This window comes from Cryptomeria japonica, chromosome 3 (assembly GCF_030272615.1).
Source record: "Cryptomeria japonica chromosome 3, Sugi_1.0, whole genome shotgun sequence".
NCBI lineage: Eukaryota > Viridiplantae > Streptophyta > Pinopsida > Cupressales > Cupressaceae > Cryptomeria > Cryptomeria japonica.
In genome coordinates this window covers 481,677,320-481,696,397 of record NC_081407.1, presented here as the reverse complement: position 1 = coordinate 481,696,397, position 19,078 = coordinate 481,677,320, and the positions used below count along the sequence as shown (strand labels likewise).

Here is a 19,078-nt window from a genome sequence, read left to right as displayed (position 1 = left end):
GTCCTAGGCTTAGCTTGAACAAACTTGTTCAATCTCCACAACTATGTTTCAAAAAAAGTCAAATATCCAAAATGAATAAAATGAGACCCTTCAGCCCTTTTTATAATCCTTGCAGGAATTTTCCAGAAATTATAATTTAAAACCACTTTATAATTAAATAAACCTTTTTGCTCCAAATTGTGATTTTATTTTATTATTTTCTCTTTTTCAGCACTATAGTCACTTTTTATAAATTTATTTTATAAACAATTCATTTAGTTGTCCTTTATTTTAAGCTTTTTTGACAACTTACAATTGAATACATATTTATTAGTTATTTCCCACACAACCAACTGAAAGTATATAAAATGCAAAATAGTCTAGAAGTGAAATCTGAGATGCCAATAAACTGAGGAATTCACCAAAGATCAAACACACTAAAAATAGACTCTTTCTAAAAATAGCATTTTCCACCAAGATAATTGGAATGCACTCGACATGTTGAAACTACTCCTGGAAAGCATCAACGAAGTCAACAAAATCCCCAAAGCTCAACAACAATAACTAAATTCGATTCTGACAAGGTTGGCACTCACAAAGAAAGTCGGAGCGAACTATGATGCTAGAGTGACCCCAAAAAGGGGACATTACATGGATGAAACCATAGGTGAACCAATTCCTCTATGCAACAAAGGAACTAAAAATCTATGAGATTAGATGAATAGCAAGTTGTTTCAACTCCAATATGTCCCTCTCATGAAATTTCCACTTTCCAATGAGGTTATTTTAGCAATAGTCGCTCTATCCATCCTAGCCTCTGGTTTGTTGAATATAGGACCGTAAACATTGAAAAATTCAAGCCACTAATCTCAAAGAAAGTATGGTTACCTCCTCATTGTGTTCCAACCCTTTGTGACATTAGGCCTAATATGCTCCTCATAGAATTGTAATCCAAGAACCTTATCACAGATTGTTTGCTTCATTTGACCAAACATGCTATCAAAAATCTCATAAATCTCTCCAAAGCTAAGGGAGTTTGTATCTGCATATCTGATTACCCTCATAACAAGTGATATGATAGAGCAAATATATCTACAAGCAATATTTAAAAATTATGACATTAACAATATTAATAATGTAAATTAAAATTCTAAAATACAATGTAAAACGAAGTAGAAACTCAAACATACTAATTATTAAATAAAAGTTTCTTACCTAATATTGGACCAGCGCATGTCATTAAGCACTCTTTCTCTCACCATCTTTCCTTCTTTTGTCTTTGATATAGCCCACTTTTTCCACTCTCCACAACCAACCATGGATTGCAGAGCATCCTACACCTCCAACATCTTCTCCAACAAAATAAAATGGCTTGCATATCTAGTCTTAAGCAGTTTGAGAAATTCTTTGTTTGAATAGAATCGGAATAGTGCAAGTGAAGTGTGATGGTTACATATAAACATTTGTATGTCTTTAGCTTTGGCCACTGCTATCTTCACCCAATCTATTTTGCCAATGTCTTACAAACATGAGTTGAATCTACAACTACTTGCACAACATTAGAAGACCCAACCTCCTCTATGGCCTCCTCCTGAATGGAAAACTAGTAATTAGCATAATTATGTTTCCCAAAGAAATCAATAGCTCTAAGAAAGTATGAACCAACAAAATACGTAACGATAATATTAATGGGTGGTCGATGTCAAAAATCATCCCAACCATCCATGACAGCCATATCCCCAGATGTAGGATGTGTTCAAAGACATTTTCTGGTTTTTTCAGTTTGGGGGGTGGCCAAGGGACATCGCATCATCCCCGAAATGCCATAGAGGATGGGGATAGTTGTCTAAGGGGTTAGGATGTGTCCCTATGTAACACAGTTAATGAGTGTTTTGCACGTTGTGGAGGAGTGGGGAGGGAATCTTTCTAGAGACCCATTGTGACGTTTTCACACATCACCCCATTGCAAATGGGGCCCCCCTACTTTTTAGGCCCTCTCGGTCTTTTGGCTTTGTTTGTTGGGTCTCTTCACAACAGTAACGTTAGTCTCCTCAGTTGGCAGGTGTTTGGGAGTCAATTTGATCAAGTCTACAAGTCGTGTGAGTGAATTTGGCCAAGTCTGGACCCTGTTTTGTTCGTTTTAGGGTTTTGCCCTTTAGACTTGGATTTGAGGCATTTCCTTTAGGGTTTTGGAAAAACTGAATGTTGCATGGGAATCAGGGTCCTTTAAGGAACCTGCCTGTGAAATTTGAGTGAATTCTGAGTAACTTCATATTTTTAGAAAGTTCCTATTTTTTAGGTATTTCACTACCTCCCGGATTGGTCTAATTTTCCAAAAATCAAACTTACTATTTTTTGTAATTTCTATTTTTAGTAAGTTTCTATTTTTAGTAAGTGTCTTTGCGTCTTGTTTTGCCCTAACTCTGACATTTTGAAACACTTTCTATTTTTGGAAAGTCTATTTGTGGCAGGTTCCTCGCAAGGAGATACTAAAGACTAAGCATTCCCGAACACTCATAAAACGCGAAGGTCAAAAAGCAAGCTAAATGGATCAAAAAATGGCCAAGTATGGACATCCATTCCAGAAGGGGAAAGCATGGAAAATCTTCTTAGTCTGGCCCATGGAATCACTTCAATTCCCAAAATGACTAAGTCATCGAAAGTTCCAAAAATGCCAAATTCCTTGACCAAGTGAAAATAGAACCCAAGTCAGGAATAGAGAGCCAAAATGACTAAGTCATGGAAAGTTTCAAAAATGCCAAATGCCTTGACCAAGTGAAAATAGCGCCCAAGTCAAGAATAGAGCGCCAAAATCAAGAAGGCATGGAAAATAAGAAAAATGGAGAATTCCTTGACCATGTGAAAATAGCACCCAAGTGTGGAATAGAGCACCAAAATCAAGATGTCAAGGAAAAGATTGAAAAGTTGAAATTTCCTCAATGACGAAGATTCCACGCCCAAGACAAAAGATGAAAATTTTCCAAGGCAAAGAAGAAATTGGAGGTCAAGGATAGATTGAAAAATAAAATTCCCCTCGAGGAAAAATCCTCTTTTAGGCATCAAAATTCGTCTGAATTTCAAAAATTCTTCAGACCGGCTAATCTCTCCTGGACCCTGGAACTCAAATTTGGAACTAATTCCTAAAAAATAAGAGATGTGAAAAATTGGTCAAAAAGCTCCCTGCAGACATGATGAATTCAAAGAGCCAAGAATTCCTTCCTCAAGGAACAAATTTCCAAAATTTCTTCTCCAGTTCCAAAATGTGCCCAAGGTTGGAAGCAAGACGAAAAAATCCAGGTTCAAGAAGAAAGGCTCAAAATTAAAAAAAAATCCTTCCTTCACGACAGTGAAAAAGGCCCAAGAAGAAGAAATTCCAAGAAAGTGAAAAAATTGACTAAGTGTTGGAAAGTCCTTCCTTCACGACAGAATTCTTGGAAAAGCTGAAAATTTGGCCAAGTGTTGGAAATTCCTTCCTCAGGACAGAATTCCATTAAAGGTGAAAAATTGACTAAGTGTTGGAAATTCCTTCCTTCAAGGCAGAATTCTAGGAAAGGTGAAAAATTGACTAAGTGTTGGAAATTTCTTCCTTCAAGACAGAATTCCAAGAAAGGTGAAAAATTGACGAGTGTTGGAAATTCCTTCCTTCAAGATGGAATTCCAAGCAAGGAAGAAATCACACCCAAGGATGAATTAAAGATAAAATTTCTAAGGCAAGGAAGAAATCAAGGATGAACTGAACAAGAAAATTCCCCCTATGAAAAATTTTGAAAAATCCGTTTTCGAGCATAAAAAATCATCTTTATTTCAAAATGATGATAGATTTAGATTCCTGAGAGAATTTTCTCCCTCTTGGACCCTGGAATCCTAATTTTGAAAAATCCCTAAAAAATAGGAGATATGCAAAATTGATGGAAAAGCTTTCCCAAAACAAGGAAAATTCAAAACTTCAAGAAAATTCTTCTCAAGTAAAGTTTTCTCTCTCCAAGGGTTTCTCGCCAAGTGGTAGCCGGGTCAACACATGATGAATTAATGGAGCATCTTTTGCATGCAGTTGTCGCAAGTGGAGGTGATGGCGTCCCCCTGTTTCGGGGACGTCCCCTCAAAATACAGGGCAATTTGGGGATGGGGGGAAACGTCCCCTGGCCATCCCCAAGTCCCCAAAACGTCCCCGGGACGGGGACGGGGGTTTTCAGGTCGGGGACGCATCCCCGGGTAACTCTGCTTATTATCAATTATTGCAAGCTTTGTATTGTGACTGTTACTCATTTGGATGTTTGTATCTTTGAATATTTGGATGTTTGGCCATTTTACGGTGCGTGTGTCTACTGAGACGAGACTGTTTTGGTCTCGCGTGTCTGCCATTTCACCATCAAGGCAGACAATAAAAAAAAAAAGAAATAATTATTTCCCTATTTTGAATACTATATTAAACTAGATAAACACTTTGATTTGTGGATTCTTGTCTTGTGGGTGTAATCATTTGTTTCGTTTGCGAGCATAGGTACCTGTTACCTGCAATTCACCTAGTAACCTGTGCATGTTTGCTTGTGTTTCCAGAAAATCTTTTGTTAAGGTGTTAACAATTTGTTTCAGTATAAATCATATGCAAAGGCCCAAAAATATTGCATTGGATATGTGTTGTCCTGAATTAGTCCCAACCTCCAGATCAAATCTTGTGAATATTGTAAGCAACGTGCATAATTTTATTTCTTTCTACATAAGGGAGTTTGCTATTTCAACAAGAAGGGAAATTACCTTATTTCTAATAATAGCCCCACATACTACTAGTGGAAATATACTGTTTATTGGGTGAATCGCATATAATTTCATAGATAAAAACACGTGACATTTTCAAACACTCGCTGAAATGCTCACTCCCAATAAAACAAGATATGTACAAAATAACTGTAAATCTGATTATTCAAGAACAAAATAGACACAATAAATTAATTATGCTATAGGCGATAAATTCAGCAGTACAGCAATGAGGTTAAACCATCCACCTAAAACGCAATATTTAAGGCAAAATCAAAACAGCCACGTAATCTTTTAAATATTAAATAATTCTGAATATATACAGTAGCGAAACTTTTCAAACATCTGAAGACCTAGAGAATTCAAGACAAACAACTACCTAGGCAAGAACATCCACAATGAAAGCAACCCATGAGTCAGAGATGCTTTGCTCATTTATCTACATTACACACAAATCTGGGCCATTTAAAATAAAACCCTAGAAAGGCCCTTCAAAATCATCTAAATTATCCTCTCAATTAGGACTCCAAGTTCCTCCTTACCCAAAGCCCATTAAATATATTTGCTGTCATAAAAGGCAAACGAGACCTAAAATGGTAAAAGAAAAAGTTTTATAATGAAATCTTTTAATTAAAATCCTAATTTTTCATCCATTCACATGGACTATTATTACTTTGTTCCTTAACAAGCAGTATTTCATTTTACCTTTCACTATTCTTTCACATGAAATATATCATCTTTTAACTTCAATAGTACTACCCTTTTGACTTTACTAGGCCCATGCCTTCCATTCGTATTTCTGGCCTAGCTAGCTTACAATTTATACTTCCCACTCTAGTTAGAAATATTGCCTCTCGATTCTTACACCCCCAAACTTTCAGCATAAAGGAAGGATATGTAACTTTTAATTTGTCTTTATACAAAAACAATATTTTCCTGCACAAATAAAGCCAGTTTAAAAAAATATAGAACTTAAAAAATAAACAATCAACTTCAAGGTAGTGAAAACCCACTGCAATCATACTTCATGTTTCCACCCTGATGATTGCAACACACCCAAATTCTCTGAAATTGGAGTCACTGTAAGATCTTATTTTGCTTTTGTATCATTGTTATATTTAGGGGTTGTAGATTTTCATCTCTATTTTACTTTATCTATCAGGACATCAGTTGCCTTGTTTGTGACACCTGACTTTTCCTTTCTTTTTTTCCCTTGTGGTCTTTTAAGTTTGCGAGTGCCAAAACATGTTTGAATCTGTTTTTTCAAACACACAAGGTACGATGATGACCTTGGTCTATTTTTTCAGATGTGTATTTTGCCTCTATTTCCTCAATTTTAAATAGTTAGTGGGTAAAATACTTTGTTGCATGCTTTACTTCTTCCATTGACAGACTTCTGATTATTGGCCCCTTTTCTTGGTTTGATCTATGTGAACTAAAGCCTTGATATTATTAAGCTCCCCAAAACATGACAAATGTTTATCATTCCATTTTCTTGAACTATCAGACCTTTTGTTTTCTCAAGGTGTTCTTCTAGCTTTTGAGTCATGTGTCTGCATTTCCTCAACACTATAGTATTCATATCTAGGTGGTTCTTTTAATACCATGGTTTCTTGTGATTTTTCATTAGTTCCATGTTGTGTTTCCTTAAATTCCTCAAGACTTCAATATCTTGAGCTCCCAAGATGGCATTCCATATGTCATACCTAAATGTTTGCCCTACCTCTATCTTGTAGCCCAGGGAGGGGGTGAATGTTCTTATTGCTTTCAAGCTGTGTTTCTGCATCACCTCAAAGCTAAATATTGATATCCAGGTGATTTCTTTTAATACCATGGTTTCTCATGATTTTCCATTAGTTCCATGATGTGTTTCTTTAAATTCTTCAAGACACCAATATCTTGAGTGCCCTAGCAACCAGTGCAACAATCTTTCTTTCTCACAATATCAATGATTGCAGAGCATATTCCAAAATTATGATGGCTTGATTAAAAGGCTTAACAGCAGTAATTATCAAAGGGAGTTAAAAAGGAAACATGAATGCCTAAATTTCATGTGTGTATGAATATCTAAATTGGCTTCTCTGGATGTGAAAGAAAAACAATTGAGAAATAATGTTGATACTTGAGATCTGATTTGCCAGAATCACACCACGTGGCACAAGCTTGTGAAATGGAAAGAATTTTTTAAATGGAAGGATTTTGTAAATACAAGGATTTTAGACATGACTTGTTACAAACCAAAGGAAGAAGATTATGAGAAGAGAATTTTAAACTATGTCAAATGATTGACACAGCCTACAATTAATTTTAAAACTGAGTTACAATTAAGAGCAAGCTTTAATGATACAGTGTCAATCATCAAAATCTTGTAAGTTCCAAAGTTTGCAAAAGGAAAAACTCACTTGCAGTATGAAAGATTTTTTGAGTTACAGAAAATTGAATGTAAGGACCTTATCTCAAGAAACAAGATGGAGCCTAAAGTAAAGCAATTGCCCACCTAGTAAACAATATGATGCAAGAATTCAGAGATGTCACTTTTTCTCCTCAGTTGTCATCAGCAGAAACATATAGTTATTTCACAGATTTAAGAATTCAGAACCAATGCTGATAAATGCTCCACGACACATTTGGACACAGCAAATTATGCAATGAATGTCCAAGTCTCTTTCTTACATCAAGCAGTAGCATAGTATTTCTTTTCTGCTATTGGGGAGGGCATAGTTGAGGTATCTGATCTAGAATGCTCAAACTCTCAAATCCACATTTCAAATATGACTAGAATAAAATAGATCAATGGACCACTGAGTTGCTGCCCTAGGGGGATATCTGTAAAGTCCTTCAAGATTGGTTTAGATGCTATGATTTTACTGAATAGCTTACATGGTGCTTCAAACACAAAGCATGTGAATGTAGCCTGGGTATCCTTGTTGGACATGATTACAACAGATCGGACTATCCCAAATTAACAAAAAACTGTTTTATATGATATGGAAAAGTAATATGATGAGGTAGATTATGGAGGTACTTTTCACATGTTCCTACTTGATGTATTATTTAGTGATTTACCCTTTGATATAAGATATTTGCCTGGATGGTCTCCAAAATGGATCCTATGTAAGTGCTATGTGGCCAATGTTTGTATGGCACAAATATCAAGAACATTACCCTTTGGTTTCTAACAGTTTTCTTCCCATATTATACAGGGACATTCATTCTGTCAAGGTGCCTAGTATTCCTGAGTCCCTTAAGGTAGATATCAAAAAGCTTGGCAGCTACTTTCTATGGGATCCAATTTCTGTGAGTAGAGACAATGCCAATGGAGTCTTGTAAAGGCCTTGTAGGCTTTCTTATTATGTCAGAGTTATGATAAGATTTCAGGCTAATTGTTTGAACTGGCCAAGTGTGTGCAGGAGCTCATTGTCCTCCAAGAAGGGAGGGGAAATGTCATCAGGTCGGGAGATAAGGAAAGAGAACTCATGCCATTTGGAACCTGTAATGTCCCCACTTTGAAATAGAATTTAATAATAAATAATAATAATAAAATTAAAATATTAAAAAAAAAAAAATTGAAATATAAAAGAATATAATTAAATATAGTTAAAATTTAATTAAGTTAATGAATGGTCAAAAGACATAAAATGAAAAGTTGTCTCCCTCAAACATGAGATATAAAAGGGAGATGAGAACTCATTTGAAGGGGGGAATAATTTGGAAATCAGAAATGCAGATCTGGTTGTGAAAGGTTGTGTCCCTTTCAAAGGGCAGAAATAATGAAGGGTTGCACTCTTTCAAAGGGTGCTAATGGTGAAAGGGTGTGTCTCTTGCCAAAGGGCATACATGATGAAGAAGTGTGACCCTTTCCTCACATTGAGAGATATAAAGGAAAGGCATGAATACGATTCCAGTCCGATAATAGATAAAATAACAGCAGAAACTCTCATATTCACAGCAGTTATTGTTTACTATAAGCAGATTGAACTGACCGTAAGTAAGGGACTCTCTGTCATATCCATGTTTAAGACATTAAGACATTCTGGTACGTATTTCTGTTTAAAACTTGCATATACTGCAACCACCATATTAATCTTTGTATATTATCGGTTCAATACTTCTGCAAATAATAAGTTCGTTCTTCCAGTAATGATAATAATAATAACCTTTATATGCTCATATATATTAGAATGATCACTGATATACAGTAACCAATGACACTTGAAAATAAAACTGGGAATTATCTGAAAATTACTATTTCTCTGTAACTGTAAAGTGCTGATGGATAAACTGGAGTTTAATAACCATTCTAATACTGATAATAGATTAGATAACTGATAATAATTTTGAGCACTGGTAATAATCGGAGTATTGATAATAACTTCTGATAATAATTCAAACAACTGGTAATACATCTGAATGTTGATTACGATTCAAATATTTATAATCTGAATAAACCAGACTAATCATATGAGTAGGGGAACTGTTATGAAAGACACCCTACATGATCATATGAGTAGGGGAATTTTTATGAAAGACACCCTACATGATCATATGAGTAGGGGAACTGGTATGAAAGACACCCTACATAATCATATTGAATAGGGGAACTATTATACGACACCCTACATGATCATAATGAGTAGGGGAATTATTATAAGACACCCTACATGATCTTATCGAGTAGAGGAACTGTTATAAGACACCCTACATGATCATATCGAGTAGGGGAACTGTTATAAGACAACCTACATGATCATAATCAGTGGGGGAACTGTTATAAGACAACCTACATGATCATAATCAGTGGGGGAACTGTTATATAAGACACCCTACATGATCATAATAAGTAGGGGAAATGTTGTATAAGACACCCTACATGATTATGCTTGAACAATTGATCAAGACACCCTATCAACCCCACATAATAGCACACGATGTTGAAGTTGTCTCAAACATGAGATTATGACTTTGTCACATGAATCTCTTTTATGCTTTACTTAGGTCACTTCTTTATGTAATTTCTAGTATCTTTCTGACCTTGTTTTGCAGGTTGATCACAACGGAGGCTAAGGCACTTTCCTAAACCCTTATCCTAAGAACTGAAAAACCCTAATTATAGTATCTTTAGGCACTTTATAAATAGGGGGCATTATAGAACCCTAACCATAAGTTGAGTCAGGTTGTCTCATGTTGACCGTGTTTTTCGTCAATCGGTTATGTCAAGTAACCCTAATTTGGTCTGTATAGGAGTTTTTAGGGTTTCACGACTAAGTCGTAGATTGATTTTCCTAGTTAGATTATTATTATTATCAATATTATTGTTCCTTTTATTTAAACAACTAAAATATATATATATAACTTGTGCTCTTGAAAGAGAGGTCACAAGTTCAAATCCCACAAGGGGGTAAGGTATGTATGCCTCGTTTGTAGTGTCGTTAGGTACCTCCCGCAAGGAGTACGAGGTAGTCCCATATTGCTCAAAACCCATCTGTAGACCCATATACAAATTGCTAGCATCGTGGACTATAAGAGCTCCTTTCCTTTCCTATACATATATATGCATACATTGGTATATATTTATATATTTATATATCGTATATAAGTACATGTAAACATAAGTATGTGTACGCATGTATCCAGGATCTAGATACGACGTGCGCATACATACTTGTATTGACATGTGCACTTATAGGGTATAAATATATATATATATAATTTGCTTATGTTGTTTTCACACAAGGTCCACTTTTGCAATGCATTAGCCGATTCTATTATGGCTATTTAGTATAAAGTTAAGTTTATGAAGGGGGGGCTTTTATATTGATCTAGAGTGATCTAAATAATTCTTGAGCTCCGCTAAAATTTAAATTGGCATTTAGCCATGTATCTAGCGCTAAGTTTAAATATAAGCCCAATGCTTATACAGATGCCATTTTAATATCTCTATCGGGCATAAAATAAGGAAAGTTTTGTGTTTTGGAAATGCATTGAAATTAATATATGTAATATAGCTGAAATATAAAAGAAAAACCAATTCTTCTAGAATAAAACAAAGGCATTTGGCGTGATTATTTTTTTTATCTTCCCTGCCAAGCAAAGGGGCATGGAATTGGCGTGGGGAGGAGGAAGGAAATTCACGTGACTGCAAGGATTAGGTCAAAATGAAATGAAATGCAGATATCGTGAAATTTTATAGGGAATGGAGGGAGAAGCGAGGACTTACTTTTGACAGACTTGCTTTTGTTTTAAAAAAAGAGGCTTTGCAAGATATACGATATACATTCTGAGTTCTTCTGGAGTACGTAACAGCAACAAGGGTTTGAAAGGGCGTGGAAATTAGTTGGTGTCTGCCGTGGAAGCTTGAAGAGGTTTCAGTAGTGTAAACGGCTCAAAAAGTCTCTTTGAATTTCTTTCCTCATCACCAGGTCATGTTCTTTCTTCCTGGTTTAGTAAGGCTTAATGCAGCCATTTCTTCCTTTATGAGTTTACTAGGAAAGAGTATGTTAAATAGAAATAATGCAGCCATTTCTTTATTACTGAGTTTAGTAATAAAGAATATGTTAAATGGAAATAATGCAGCCATTTCTTTCTTACTGAGTTTAGTAATAAAGAATATGTAAAATGGAAATAATGCAGCCATTTCCTTCTTTCTGAGTTAGTGAGAAAGAATATGTTAAATAGAAATAATGGGGTATACATTCCTTCTTTCTGAGTTATATTAAGGAAGAATTTGTTAATTAAAGGAAAATTTCATTATGCAGATCATGCTACATATATATTGTGACATTTTTTTTTATATATCCCGTCTTCCAAATGAGAAAGGAAGAGATTCCATGTTAAGGGTATGCAGTATTGGTTTGCCTTATCGCTGCTGGATAGAATGTTCTTCTTTTCAAACTGTTAAATGCTCTGTATGAACTACAGAAGGGTTCAGTTATATTTTGTTAGTAACAAAGAGTGGAAACAAATATGGCATGTGTAGCCTAGCTGAAGGGTAAAAACCAGTCTAGAACTATTTGCTTCTATATAAACGTATAAGCATAATATATATATAGTAAAAACCAGTCTAGAACTATTTGCTTCTATATAAACGTATAAGCATAATATATATATACATGAGTGGTAAAGGATATGCAGAGTTATACCACTCAGAACTAAGGGTATGCATACCAGATAAACTTGTATTATGAAGAATTCACCTTCTTATTTTAAGCTGTCTCAGAATTAACCAAAACTGAAAAATATTACAGCAGTGAGGCTGATTATTCAACTGAGATTAACCTTCACTCTCATGTGTTGAAACTAAACCCTAGCTTAGGAAGGAAAAAATGGGTAAGAGCCGAACAGCAGTATCCGTAATGCAGTTAGCATTTCAATTATGAAAAAAATACACTCAGATATTGCAATGACAGCAGAGACATGTCATGCATGATGTTCATTCAAAACTTAAAGATTACATGGGAAGCCGGCGGCTCTTAAGCCATTTTACCTTTCCTAATCTAAGGGATTAGTTGTATTCTCTAATACCTTACGTAATGATTTATGAGAAAGATAAAACGAAAAACTCAAATGAGAATTAGTGTTGTTAACAAAAAATCATGTAACACGATTGTGTGGCAATGAGTCTCTATGTGGGTATAGATACGGTCAACTATAAGTTAAAACTTACTTGTTTCAAGACCTATGCCCTAGAACCTTAAGTTGCAGCTGAGAAGGGTGGAACTTGACTTCACACTTAAGTGTGATTGCAACTACTTGAAATCTTTGGCCAAGGTGGTACTCATATCAAGAGCGTCAATCAATTATATAGTCCAGATATACACCCCAGTCAAAGGTCATACTAGTTAGGGGTATCCTATAGTGTATGACCGACTAGGGAGCTGTGTAGGATTATACATCAAGTCTCAGATGGCATGAGTTCAACTTCTCGTTACCTCCCTATGAAGGGTCGGGTCAATCCAGTTGGATATGGCATGGGGGACTAGTGAGTCCGTGGTTGGGCGAAAAAGCACCCCGATGATACTTTCCCTCCTCATTGGTCTATTGGTAAAGTTATGAAAGTTCAGAATGTTGGCATCTGGAAAAATGTATCTTCTTAACCTCTCTATTTCATTTAAATTGAAATGTTAAAGTTACATTCATATCTACTATTTTTGCTCATAGCATAGATCTTTGTTTAATTCAAGATTTCAGTTAAGATCAAGTTTCCTTTCAGTCATTTGATGTGCAGAAAAAAAATAGTGTTTCTTTCCTTTCTGTTAAAAGTTGCAATGTTGTAGTTTATTTTGTTTTAGTTCTATTCTGTATGTAACACACAGGCAGATGATGAGGTGGAATACCTTGGTGAAGGTAAAGGTCAGGATGTCTCTAAAGCTCTGGTGGATAAAAGAGAAGTAGAACATATGGTTGTTACTACTAGTGCACAAATTGATGCAGCTCCTAAGACAACATATGTGGAGTTATCTAAACCTAGTGTAATCTAGCACTATCTTCCAAGGAGTAGGAGTTTGTAAAGCAGTTCTGTACTAGTGTTACAGCTCCAAAGCAAAGGACCCCATAGATTATTGCTATTTCCCATTTAACTCCATCTAGAGTTGAACGACCTACGCCTTCTACACAACAAACATGGATTCAGGCTTTGAGTGCCAAAAGGCAGAGCCTGAAAAATTGAAAATGTTATTGGTTGGCAATCCAAAAGTAGAAATGAAGTATGTAGGGAAAAACCTGAACGGATTACAACATAGAAAGGTTATAAAGGAAGTCAACCTATCACTGCTACCACTGAGGAGGATTTGTTCAGTGAATCTCAAAAAAGCCAAAGGCAGAAAATGGATCCTGGGTTTAGCCTAAAGTCCATGAGCAAATATACTCAAGAATCCTCCATTGATCAGCCTAAAAAAATCACAGACTTAAGAAAGAAATTAAAAGAAGAACAAATTTAGTTGTAAGAGGCACAGAGACAGGTTTTAATGTTCTTGGAGTCTCACATTCTAAATGTGGAAAAGGCCTTATAACAAATGTATTCTACACTAGTGATTTAGCATGGTGTCATTGTAATAGCTTTCCACAGTGAAACCCCAACTCCAATTATCTTTTCAAAGTTGCTTTACAGTTGCAGAAAAAGTTAAAATTTCATTGCTCAAGTTAAAGCTTTACCAAAATACAAGCCCTGGTACCTCAAATGTGGAAACCTAAGTAGTCAATTTGACTAGTAAAGAAATAAAAGACAGAAGAAGATCAAATACAAACAGTGTGATGGATAAGAATCTCAAGACTCTAGAAAAGTATAAAATGATAAAGTAAATGCCTCAATCATAAACATAGGTTTCACCCAGATTACAAACATACAAAAAAAGCTATAGTCACAAGCCAAGTTTGACAACCTCTTAACTGATTTTCATAAATTTGTGTATTTCAGAAATTTTGAGTTTATGTTTAGCTTTTAAGTAATGTATTAATTAAATACATTATAACTTCCTATAATTTGAATTATCCCTATTTGTTAAGTTGTTGTCCTGAAATATAACATTTTCTGTCCCGTCATGACCAAAGCCTGACCCTGCATGTCCTGTCATTCCTGTACCAAAAGTGTCACGTAACATAGGTAGACAGTGAAAAATATAGAACTAAGATGCAAGCATTTTGACTTCACTATTTGTAGCCTTGAAATCTAATGTTTTGGTGTGTATTTACCATTCATTTTAGCACTCTAGCTTCTAGAAGTGTGATGCATCTTAACAATAATCTATAAAATTTTGGGATTGGCATAAAACATCGAAGTTTGATTGCATTGAAAATTCAAATGCTTTAAGTCTATTGGGTTGTATACCAATATTTTCAATACAATTGTTGTCATTCATATTTAATTCATGTTAAACGTTATCTTTGAATTCCGTGTACTATTCTGACATGAAGCAGCAAAATCAACATCGTTTTTTTAACTACTCATACAAATATCATATTGCTTTTAACTATCATATAATGTTGGGATTATTGGCATTAGAAACAGCTCAAAGGGATGCCCGAGCAAGATCAACCCCAAAACTAATCTTGGAGATGGTAATGGTCAGTCAGTACCAGTGGGATACAAAATGACAGCTCCAAGTCAACCACAGAGAACAACACTGGACACTAGCATAGGATTTAACATACACCAGAACATGCTCTTTGATCAACAATAGCAGCTTTAGCATGCTATCCAACTTACATCAAAGATATGGAAGCAAGTCCTCAATCAACAAAAACAGCATCGGTTTGGGCCCCAACACACATCAAGGATATGAAAGAATGCCATTGGGCAACAATAGCAATGGAAACAGCAACAAACCTATCTATGTGTCAAATCCACTCATGAGATTCACATTAACTTTATCACTGAGTGGAGATATACCAACCACAACAATGGACTTGCAAAATGAATGCCCAGCACATACAAGCCAAAAACAATTAAATGTGATTAACTAACTTTAATCGATGCCCAACAATCAGAACATACAGCGTCAAACCGGCACAGCTTTGACCTGGTCAAACCTGGGAATTTTTTGAGAAAAATACAGGTTCATTCAGTACCCAAAAATTTTCATGTTATTTAAATATTTTTCAAAAAACATTGGTTTTTGGTGTTTATGGTTTAGGTTAAAGTTTGCCCTTTTTTCTCATTCTTTTCCCCTTTTAAACCCATGTAATTGAATTCTACTTACACTTTCGGTGTACTGTGTCAATGTCAGGTACATGTAATGCAACAATGGCCCTATGTTTATGAAAAAAAACCACCAAATCAAATATATTGAGGTCAACACTATGCGTGAAGACCTTATTTTCTAAGATGGACACTTATAAGTTTGATCAACATGTTATTACGACTTGGCTCAGCCTAATCGAGTGATACTTTGGACATAACAACACACTTCCAGACTTGAGAGCAGACATTGCTTCTTTGTACATGGAAGCTAGGCTCTCTATATGGCATGAATGGGTTTGCAACTTTGTAGTGAACGATCAAGAAAGCTCCTTACAAGAGAAGGATATATGAAGGATAATACCTTCACTATGAGAACACATGGAATGAGGAATACTTAATGCAGCTTTCTAACTTGAGACATACAGGGGGATATCTGAATACAGTTCCCAACATCTTGAACTCTCTGCCAAAACCCACATTTTGGTTCCATATAAACATTTGGAAGTTTATATCAGGGGATTAAATAAGGTAATTCACAATGATATTCAAGTTTATAAATTAACAGCAATCAATGCGCCCATTTGCATGGCACTAAATCTTTGATAAAAGGAACTGATACACAAAGGTTTAAAGGGAAATTTTCTGGAAGAATAGCCAAACCCACCTTGCAAGACTTTCAATTCCAACTAATAATCTGACTCACAACTCGTCTACAGGCAGCAAAGAGAGCAATAGCCTGTGCTACAATTTTCCATTAGGCATAAATTCCCTCAAAAGTGTTTAATGATTACAAAAAATGAAATTGTGTGGCTCAAGGCGGAATAGGAGGCAACGGTTGTTATCAGAAGAAACCAAAAGACACATGAGCAACCCTCATTTTTATACACATGCTACACTAGGATCAGCAAAGCGTTGTAGTATTGATATATTGGCATACATACTGTACTTTTGGCACACAGATTGTGATTTAAGGAACAATGGAGAAGGATAACAAAGTTATTTGGATAAGATTTTGAGAAGACATATAGTAAAGGCAACACAAATGTGGCAGCAAATGCACATTCAAGGAATGAAATGACAAGGTTCTCTAATGTGCAATTTATATCTTCATCTGCACTGGGACAAAGAAACAAGTTAAGAGTGCCAACAAAATCCTTTGATTCTTAAAATCATTCAAAACTTGCATTATAATTTGACCTTGTTGCAAATATTTGCATGGAGGGGTTATTGTTTATTGTATAAGTGATAATTCTTTATATTAAAGAGCTCTCAACTGAAGATTCAGAGAATGGCAAAAATGACCAAATCACCTATAAAAGGGTATTTGGGTATCAAAACAGATCATTGTGCTAAGAAGAATTTTCACTTGGAAGGGCTGAAGGGTGATGTTACGACGCACAGAAATTTATCATCCAACATGTTCAATATGTCATGGAAACAAAAGGGAAATGTTAAGGTCTCATGTCTTTTACATCCACTACCCTTGGTGGAAGTGTTCATAGGCAAAGACGTAAGGCGTTATGGTACTCCCAAAGTCATGCGAGCAACAAGGATCTTATCATAACAACCAACATTTCACCAATCTGTTTGTTATTTTGGGTACCAACATGGCCTATAGCTCTTAATATTACCCTTAATCAAATGGTCAAACATCAACTATATAAATTTGTTTGGAAGAATACTCAATTGTTTCACTTTAACAAACACTCTCAAAGGTACAAAGTGGCTTCCATTGGCAGAACAGTCATATAAAACTTTTTTAAACTTCAACTAAGATGTCCCCATTTCAAGCTTTCTGTGGGCACCGTCTACCATTCACTACTTATTTGCAGGGTTTTTCTAATGTGCAATTTCACAAGCAATCTCAAAGGTACCAGTGGTTTCCATTGGCAGAATGGTCATATAACACTTTTCACACTTCAACTAAGATGTCTCCATTCAAGCTTTCTGTGGGCACCCTCCACCATTCACTAACTTATTTGCAGGGTTCTTCTAAGGTGTAGGAGTTAGATGATTATGTTCTTCAGATCCTCAACAAAAACCTGATTGTCACACAACAATAGGATGAAACATTATAGGAAAATTCACAATTTCTTGTTGCTCACCCATGTGGGCAAATTTTGACTCAAAATTGCCAGTCACAATCTAATCCAATTTTTCCCCAGGTTCTTGTAATTTTCTAACCAAATTTATTGCTGTAAATCATATCTGCCACTTAAGCATCAATTTTATTCCACTTTTCTCTGGTTTTTTCTTCAATTTTTTGTGGCAAAAATTTTCTTTTTTAAAAAACCCTAACCTAATTTCTTCCTGATTAAATTACATTTGTTGAAAAAAAACCTTTATCATTTGGTTTGCCAATTTATTCCCAAGAACAATTTTTCCTGCTATGGCTGATGAGAAAGCAAGCAGAGAGGCATCAGAGAGACATTTTGAGAATGGTGATTGGGTAATTTTTTCAACATTGCAAACACTTGTCCATCTGAAAATGAAAATGCAACAAGTTGGCCCCCAAATCCTCCAGTTCTTATAGAATGCCCTACATGATTAGCAGTGTTGCTAGCAAATCAGAGCTATCCCTGTCTGAAAGGATTCACCATGCATATTTAGAGGTCAATGAGGATAGATTTTTCATTTCAAAAGAGATTCCTGAACTCAATGAAGGATCGTCATGGAATTAAAAGTATTTATCAATCTATGAGTGAAGAAATTGTGCAATTGAGCCAGCTCCAAAAGCCTCATAAAGTGGAAGAACCTACCACCAGAAGACAAAACTTCAGAAGATGATACCTTTCTTGAAAAGCATCAGCAAATCTTAAACATCGAGGTCAACACTTTTCTGCAAGGAGTGCATGTCATACTCTAATCATTCACTTGTCATTATATGTCATGCTGGGTTGTGAGTGACTGATCTCTGGCATGCAAAAACTTAGTTTCTTGTTTTATTCCTATGCAGTCAACGTAATTAGAGATTTGAGGATACAACATAATATTGTCTATATATAGAAACTAGGTAGTCAATTGAAAGGCATCAATTCTGTTGTAACTGTTGTTCTGTATTTATCTGTCTTCTTCTTGAAGGTTGTGCCTCCCAAAATGGCTCCACTTTCCTTCTTTTTTTTAGCATTATCAGTCCTGAGCTGCATACTGGATCATTATCCATGTATATGTTCACATTGGAGTGGATAATGCTGCCATTTTTTTTCAAAACACATTTGAATTGTATTATTCCTGATATTTGTGCTATCTGTTGATTCACCTTTATGGTAAAATCATAAAACTGATCTTGATATCCAGTATATTTCCATTAACAAAATAAAGATCACATGGCATGATACTGTCTGGATAGCAATGTTTGTGCCATAAGCAGTGACAACATAATATGATGAGCAATCATTATATTAATTATGTTTGAAGGAGTTCACATGACTAAAAGCAAAAACACGAGTATACCTCAAAAGTAAATTAAATATAGTTATCTTATAGTCTTCACTCTTACTAATAACAATCTTCCATCAGAAGAATGCATTTTTTAGATACTGACAAGGCCAAGAGTTACTTTCAAGTTTCAATAAATTTGCAATTTGTGTATCTCTACTCTACACTTTCCCATGACAGATAATAATTCCATCAGACATGCTAAAATTTCTTTTCTGGGTTATTATGGTC

At 35.3% G+C, this 19,078-nt stretch overlaps 1 protein-coding gene across 3 annotated transcripts in view; it reads right to left on the bottom strand.

Moving 5' to 3' along the window:
- LOC131045291 (uncharacterized) overlaps window positions 1-19,078 on the bottom strand; it is a 203,998-nt gene that overhangs the window by 57,626 nt on the left and 127,294 nt on the right. The window lies entirely within an intron of this gene.